Here is an 8,818-nt window from a genome sequence, read left to right as displayed (position 1 = left end):
CCATTTCAGGAGGTTGCATACGATCAAGAATGAATGGCATTGAAGGACATCATCCAAGCTGCATTTAGGGCATTGAGGTGAAAAAAAGACTTCAGGAATGGATGAAATATCTATTGAGATTTTTCAACAGATTTAATTACTTGGCAGTCAATACCTGATCGACCAACTGGAAGAGATCCCTATTTGTGCACATTTCAATGGTGATCCAACCAAATGTGGAAATTATTGAACGATATCATTAATATCAAAGAGTCCTGGTGATGCAGTGGTTTAAGTGTTGAACTGCTATCCAAAAGAGTATGTGTTTTAACGAACTAACCACTACTCTAGAGAAAAATGAGTCTGCTTCCAAAAAGATTTACAGCCTCAGAAACACAATAGAGCAGTTTTGCTGTTACTATGAATCAGAATTGACTCCACAGCACTGGTTTCTTGATATCATTAGTCTTGTTGTTGATGTTGTTGTTTGTTGTTGTTAAGTGCCGTCGAGTCGGTTCCGACCCATAGCGACCCTGTACAGGGTTTCCGAGGGTGTAAATCTTTACGGGAGTAGGAAGCCTCATCTTTCTCCCGCGGAGCAGCTGGTAGTTTCGAACCGCTGACCTTAAGGTTCGCAGCCCGTTTTTGATGTTAAGTGCCCTCAAATTAGTTCTGACTCATGGCAACCCTGTATAGGATTTCTGAGAAGCAGCTGGCGGTTTTGAACTATGGACCATGTAGTTCATAGCCCAGTGCTGATCCAACAGTACCACATTAATATTACACAAAGTAATTTACTGAATATAATTTTAAAACTACTGCAAAAGTACATGCCAGAAATTCAAGTTAAATTCCAAAGAGGACATGGAATGAGGGATATCTTGGCTCATGTCAGACGGATTCTGGCTAAAAGCAGAAAATAGCAGAAAGATATTTACCTGTGTCTTATTGACTATGCACAGACTGTCTGAACCATAAAAAATCATGAATAATTTTGCAAAGAATGAGAATTCCAAAATCCTTAATTATACTCATGTGGAACCTGTACATAAACAAATCCTTTCACCTTACTTATTTCATCTAGATGCTAAACAAAATAATCTGAGAAACTGTACTATTTGAAGAAAAAGAAGTTTTCACTGTTGGAGGAAGATTCATTAACAACCTGAGATAAGCAGATGACACAACCTTACTTGATGAAAGAAAACCATACTTGAAGAAGCACTTACAGATAAAGATCAAAGACTATAGCCTTCAGTATGGATTGTTGTTGTTAAGTGCTAAGGAGTCAGCTCCAACCCATAGCAATACTGTATAGGGTCTCCGAGGAGAGGCTGGTGAGCCTTAACTGCCAACCTTGGGGTTCAAACCGACTTTGCAGTCCAGCATCCACAGCACCACACCAGCAGTCAGTATGAATTATACCTCCACATAAAGAAAACAAAAATCCTCACACTGGACCATAAGCAATATCATGATAAACAAAGAAATGCTGAAGTTGTCAAGGATTTCTTTTTTGACCAAATGAGTCTTTTAATAGAAAAACACACGTGTAACAGCAACAACACAATCTTACAATCCAGAAGGCATTAGGCTTCATTTTCACTTTGGGGGGTGGCCTGTCCACACCCACGATCACAGCGTGGTCCCTTTCGTATTGCTCCAGAGCCAACTGCTCCTGGGGCTTCATGTTCTCCTGCTGCATCTTCTTCACTTCAGAAGTAAACACTGCCTCCACTGAGGCGGTGGAGTCGATGCAGTTGGCCTTAACAGAAATCACAATGTGCCCTCCGTTACATAGGAAGGTGTGGGCATTCAGGGCCACGATCCGGGTCTGGTCAGGCTTGGCCACGTCAGCAAAGGTCACGTCCACCATTGCTATGAGCATTCGGTGTTTGTGCGGAGGCCTCGCGTCTTCAATAACAGGGATTATGCTGGTCTTCTTCTTGGCCAGGTTAATGAGGTCACGGACAGAACGATGAGAGTACTCTACTGCATAAACCAGACCATCCTGGCTTACAGTGTCAGAGACGTGGGATACAGTGGTGCCAGAGGCAGCTCCAAGGTAGAGCACATTAGCCTCTGGCTTGATGTGGATCGGATCCATGCCACCCAGGATCGCTGCTGCCAGCTTTGAGCGTAAGGGGTTCCAGACGCGGTACTCAGTTTTGTCCTCTCCTTCCGAAATGGCGACTCACTTTTCTCCATACACCGATTCTCCGGAGACCAGATTCTTGGTGACCAGCGCATCTTCCTTTCCGCAGCAAATGAAAACACCCTCGTGCTGATGAGGTTCCACCATCACATTCTTCCCCAATGGGTTTCCTCTTTTTCCTCCCCTCCCACGATCCGGGTTGCCAGACTGGAACCCTCCTCCGCCACCTCTTCCTCCTCTTCGACCACGGCCCCTGAAGCCGCTGCCTCCTCCACCTCGGCCCCCACCAAAGCCTCTGCCAAATCCTCCTCGGCCACCGTGTCCACCACGGTCACCACCACAGCCACGTCGGTCGCCAAACCCGCCTTGGCCTCTGAAGCCACCCCCTCGGGGACTGAAACCTGGCCTCATGATATGCGTGGACCTGCGCTACTCGCAAGTCTGTGGCGACATCCGACTCCACTCGTCTCTGGCTTTCCTAAGGATTTCATTTTACTTGAATCTGCAACCAACACCAATGGAAGCAGCAGTGAAAAAATCAAATGATGTATTTCACTGAGTAAATCTTTTGCAAAAGAACTCTTTAAAATGTTTAAAAACAACGATGTCACTTTGAAGACTAAGGTGCACCTAACCCAAGTCCTGTGTGATGCTATAGGATAAGCACTGGACTTCTAAGTACAAGTTCAGTGGTTCAAACCCACCAGCCACTCCTCGAAAACTCTAGACAAGATTGCTACTATGAGTAGGTGCTGACTGAATGGCACTTACAAACCAAGACATGAAACAACAACTTAAACCAGGGTATTTTCAATCACCTCATTTTCATGCAAAAGCTGAACAAAGGAAGACCTAACAATTGATGCTTTGATTTATGGTATTGTATTGTCAAAGAATATTGGATATACCCTGGGCTGCCAGAACAAACAATCTGTCTTGGGAAAAGCACAGTCAGAATGTCCCTTAGAAGCAAGGATGGTGAGACTTTGAACATGTTATCAGGAGATAACAATCCCCAGAGAACTGCACGGTACCTGATAAAGTAGATGGCCTGTGAAAAAGTAGAAAACCCTCAAAGAGATGGATTGATGACCACATCAGTCCATCTCTTTGATGGTTTTCTACTTTGGGCTACAACAATGGGCTCAAACATAACTACAGTTGTGAGGATGGCACAGACCTGGCAGTGTTACATTCTGTTATATACAGAGTTGTTATGATTTGGAACCAACTTGACTGCACCTAAAAACAACAACAAACATCGACATACATCAAGATCTGAGAGCTGAGTTAACCTTTATCTAGTGAGAACCATCAACCTGAAAGCAACATACTGTGATTCCCTTAAAAACACACACACACACACACACACACACACACACACCTCTATCATTCTAAACTATTAATGGTTTAGCATTTATTCATAAAACATTTGTAAGCAATTTTTACAGGAGGTATTGGACTGCAGAGTGAGGATTTCAGGATGAATGGGATAAAAAATAAGGTCCTGCCTTGGATAAGCATATTCCAGTGATAGAAACAGACCTGTAGTCAAAGCATTAATCTTTAGCAAACCCCAAGATAACTCTACTGAAAAGCACAGGTATTGACATTCTTGGAAAGATCAATATCTCAGTGAAAAGAGGAAACTAGGGGGGGAAAACAGATTATATTATAGGCATTTTTTAACCCAAAATAAATACAAATTATAGAAGCCAACTTTTTCGAAAAAACAGAGGGAGAGGTGATTAAAATGTACTTAATTTGGTAACATTCTCTTGGGTTACTCTTCTCTATTTCTCAGGAAATACTGATGACAAAATTCTTCAATAAAATGTTATACAAAAATGTTAAAGTTTTGAAATTAGACTTTACCTTTATGTCTTCTGTTCCTTTTTAATAAGTTGATTTTTTTAGTTATTTACTGAGATCATTTCCTTCCGATTTCTTTGTCTCTTTCTTCTTTCCAAGATAGGGGAGGTGGTTTGGTCAGGAAGAATCAAATTGTTAGTATCGATTTCTACAATATGCTTCTTGCATTCCATAAGAGCAACAATTGTCTTCAATGCCAAGACTTGGAAAGACTAATGTCAGGTTTTTGGAGAAAGAAATGACCTCTCAGTGGGAGTAGTAGCAAATAATTGTAATCATCTTTTATCTGCCAAATGTTATAATTCTACATTAGTCACCTAGCACAGCTTCATTACTAAGCACATGTGTGGTATGGTAGATATGTAAATGAACTGGGAGTCAGCATGATTATTCTTTCCAATCAAATCTGCCACTAATGAACTGCCTTAGTCAGGCCTTTTAACTTTTTGAACCTCACTATTCTCATACACAAAATGAAATGACTGAATAAACCACTTCCAGTTCTAAAACATTATTATTAAAAACAGTTTCTATACTAAATCTTCTGCTAACTTCAAAGTCAGCAGTTCTAAACTACCAACCATCCTGCAGAAGAAAGATGAGGCTTTCTGCAACCATAAAGATTTATAGCCTCAGAAACCTTATTCATGGTTGCTATGAGTTGGAACTGACTCCAGAGCACACTACAAACCAGCATCATGGAAGCATCTATATATATGGAAGACATATATATAACCAGACATTGTCCTCCATCGAAGATTTTAAAATAAAATAACATTGTAAAAGTAGGACAATATATGAAAACATGATTTTAAATTGGTTTCTACATACTTTTCCCTACTAAAAGGAAGACGAGCTTAGAAAAAGGACAGATTCCAGGCCTAGGGAGAAGAAAATTCAAGATGATCCTGGGATATCTTATTGAGCTTGTTGTTGTTGTTGTTGTTGTTGTTGTTGTTGTTAGGTGCCATCGAGACGATATCGACCCATAGCAAACTTATGCACAGCAGAACAAAACACTGCCTGATGCAGGGCCAACCACACTACTCTTGCAACTCTTGAGTCAATCGATGCTACCACTTGGCCAATCCATCACATTGGGGGTCTTCCTCTTTTTCTCTGTCCTTCCACCTTACCAAACATGATATCCTTCCCCAGTGACTTGTCCCTGCTGACAATATGTCTGAAATATGAGAGATGAATTTGGTCATCTTGGCCTCCAAGGAGCACTCTGGCTGCACTTCTTCCAAAATGGATCTATTGGTTCTTTTGGCAGCCCATGGCATTTTCAATATTCTCCTCCAACACCATAAATCAAAAGCATCAATTCTTCTACAGTCTTCCTTATTCACTGTCAAGCATTCAAATGCATATGAGGTTATTGAAAATACCATGGCATGGGTCAGGAGCACCTTAGTCCTCAAGCTGACATCTTTGATCTTCAACACTTTAAAAAGGTCTTATGCAACAGATTTGCCTAATGATTTATTGACTGCTGCTTCCATGTGTGTTGATAGTTGATCCAAGAAAAAAGAAGTCCTTGATAACTTCAATCTTTTCGTCATTGATAAGACTGTTGTTTATTGGTCCAGTGGTGAGGATTTTTGTTTTCTTGACATTGAGGTGTAATCCATACCGAAGGCTGTGCTCTTTGATCTTCACCAGTAAATGTTTTAAGTCTCTCCACTTTCAGCAAGGAAGCTTGTATCATTCACATATGGCAGGTTATTAATGAGTCTTCAATCCTGATGCCACATTTTTCTTCATAGGACACAGCTTCTCGGACTATTTGCTCAGCATACAGGTCGAATAAGTATGGTGAAAGAATAAAACTTTGTCACACACCTTTCTTAATTTTAAACCATTCAGTGTTCCCATGTTCTGTTTGAACAACTGACTTTTGATCCAAGTACAGATTCCTCATGAACACAATTAAGTGTTCAGGAATACTCATATTTCACAGTGTTGTCCATAGCTTATCATGATCCACACAATTGAAAGCCTTTATGTAGTCAAGAAAGCACAGGTAAACATTTTTCAGCCAAGATCCATCGGACATAAGCAGTGATAGTCCTCATTCCACGGCCTCTTCTGAATCCGGCTTGAACTGGATTCAATAATTTTCCCAGAGAATCTTTCAATAATGAAAGTCGAGGCTTGAATTTTTTCTTCAGTTCCCCCAGCTTGAGAAATGCTGAGCATGTTCTTCCTTTTTGGTTTTCTGTTTCCAGATCTTTGCACATTTTGTTGTAATATTTGCCTATATCTTCTCAAGCTGATCTTTGAAATTTCTGTTCAGCTCTTGGACCTTCTCATTTCTTCCATTTGCTTTAGCATCTCTACGCTGGAGAGCAAGTGTCAGTGTATTTCCTGACATCCATTTTGACCTTTTCCCTCTTTCTTATCTTCTTAATGACGTTTTGCTTTCTTCATGTATGATGTTCTTGATATCATCCCACAACTCTTCTGATCTTCGGTCTTTAGAGTTAATGTCTTTAATTCCTTATTGTCAATAATTCCCTATTGAGCTAGAAATAAGGATATGCCCCCAAATTAGACAAACATGTCAAAAAGGCACAAGGTCAGTTTGAAGCAGCTCCCAATAGCCAAATCTGACAAAATTTGAACACCAAAGTCAATAATAACTGTAATGGAAATAATGGATACTAACAATCTGCATTCTTACTAATAAGAGAAAGCAAACAAACACAACTAAATAGGAAAGTTTTCCATATAGTAGAATGCCAAGCAATAGTGTGAATGAAAGATAAACCAGTTACTGTATAGTCTGACTCAGAGAAACCCTGTGAGTGTCCAAATAGAAGGGTACTTCAATGGCTAATGTTTTGGAAATAGATAGTAAAACCTTCCTTCTGAGGCTTTTCTGGATGGACACAAACCTCCAACCTTTCAGTTGATGACTGTACCATCCAGGAATTAATCACTGTTTTGAAATCATTATAGTAATAACTGATTCAAGAAAAAATACTTAACAATTGCTAACCTATAAGATGGAAAGTGAATTGGCTCCATATGATAAGCACTGGACTGTGAACCACATAGTCAGCAGTTCCAGCCCACCAGCCTCTCCGTGGGAGAAATACGAGACTTTCTGTTCCCACATAGATTAAATTCTTGGAAACACTGGCCAGTTCACCATAAGTCTGAAGCTACTCTACTGTTGTTGTTGTTAGGTGCCATCGAATTTGTACTGACTCATAGCAACCCTGTGCACAACAGAACAAACCCTGCCCAGTCCTGGGCCAACTTCACAATTGTTGCTATACTTCAGCCCATTGATGCTGCCATTTTGCCAATCCAACTCATTGAGGGTCTTTCTCTTTTTCTCTGACCCTCCACCTTACCAAACATGATATCCTTCTCCAGTGACTGGTCCCTCCTGAAAATATGTCCGAAGTATGAGAGACGAAGTTTGGCCATCTTGGCCTCCAAGGAGCACTCTGGCTACACTTCTTCCAACACAGATCTGCCTGTTCCTTTGGCAATCCGTGGCACTTCCAATATTCTCCTCCAACACCACAACTCAAAAGTATCAATTCTTCTATGGTCTTCCTTATTCACTGTCCAGCATTCACATACATATGAGGTTATTGAAAATACCATGGCTTGGGTCAGGCGCACCTTAGTCCTCAAACTGACATCTTTGCTCTTCAATACTTTAAAAAGTTCTTGTACAGCATATTTGCCTGATGCAATACGTCGTTTGATTTCTTGACTGCTGCTTCCGTGAGTGTTGATAGTTGATCCAAGAAGAATGAAGTCCTTGACAACTTCAGTCTTTTCTCCCTTGATAATAATGTTGTTTATTGGTCCAGTGGTGATGATTTTTTCTTTCTTTACATTGAGATGTAATCCAAACCAAAGGCTGTGTTCTTTAATCTTCAGCTGTAAATGTTTTAAGCCCTCTTCACTTTTAGCAAGCAAGCTTGTATCATTTGCGTATGACAGGTTGTTAATGAGTCTTTCTCCAATCCTGATGCCACATTTTTCTTCATAGGACCCAGCTTCTTGGATTATTTGCTCAGCATACAGATTGAAAAAGTATGATGAAAGAATACAACCTTGTCACACACCTTTCTTAATTTTAAACCATTCAGTGTTCCCATGTCCTGTTCGAACAACTGCCTTTTGGTCCATGTACAGATTCCTCATGAGCACAGTTAAGTGTTCCAGAATACTCATACTTTGCAATGTTGTCCATAGCTTGTCAGGATCCACACAATTAAAAGCCTTTGCGTATTCAAAGCACAGGTAAACATCTTTCTGATATTCTCTGCTTTCATCCAAGATCCACTGGACATCAGCAATGATATCCCTCATTCCACGTCCTCTTCTGAATCCGGCTTGAACCTCAGGAAGTTTTCTGTCAATGTATGCTTGCAGCCGTTTCTGTATTACCTTTAGTAAACAACAACCAGGACCACATATTTGGTAGATGTTTAATGAGAAACAAGATATTTACATAAACATAAAGTATTTCTACTCAGAAAAGCAAAAGTAATATAGTTAAGAAAACTGGTGGACATTACCTTACTTAATTAATCAACGTTACCATCACAGTTTAAGGGTAAGAAACAACTGTAAAGGAACTATCTTAGTCTGAAAGACACTAAGAGGCCTGAGAATTAAATGATGCTCTGTGGAGTCCTTGTACTCTATAGGATCTCATCATAAGTCCAGGACTAATACTTAAGAGGATTCCTGATGTGGCACTATAGGATAAGCACTCAACTGGTAACCAAAAGGTTGGCATTTCAAATCCACCAACCAAACCTCTGATACACTATACAG

General features: G+C 40.3%; 1 pseudogene; it reads right to left on the bottom strand.

Annotated features, from left to right (window-relative positions):
- Positions 1–1,480: 1,480 nt before the first annotated feature.
- LOC102840728 lies at positions 1,481–2,545 on the bottom strand (annotated as a pseudogene).
- Between the last annotated feature and the right edge of the window lie 6,273 nt (positions 2,546–8,818).

The sequence above is a fragment of the Chrysochloris asiatica genome, unplaced genomic scaffold (assembly GCF_000296735.1).
Source record: "Chrysochloris asiatica unplaced genomic scaffold, ChrAsi1.0 scaffold00112, whole genome shotgun sequence".
NCBI classification, from domain to species: domain Eukaryota; kingdom Metazoa; phylum Chordata; class Mammalia; order Afrosoricida; family Chrysochloridae; genus Chrysochloris; species Chrysochloris asiatica.
The sequence above is the reverse complement of the archived record's forward strand: the minus strand, read 5'-3'. Positions and strand labels throughout refer to the sequence as shown.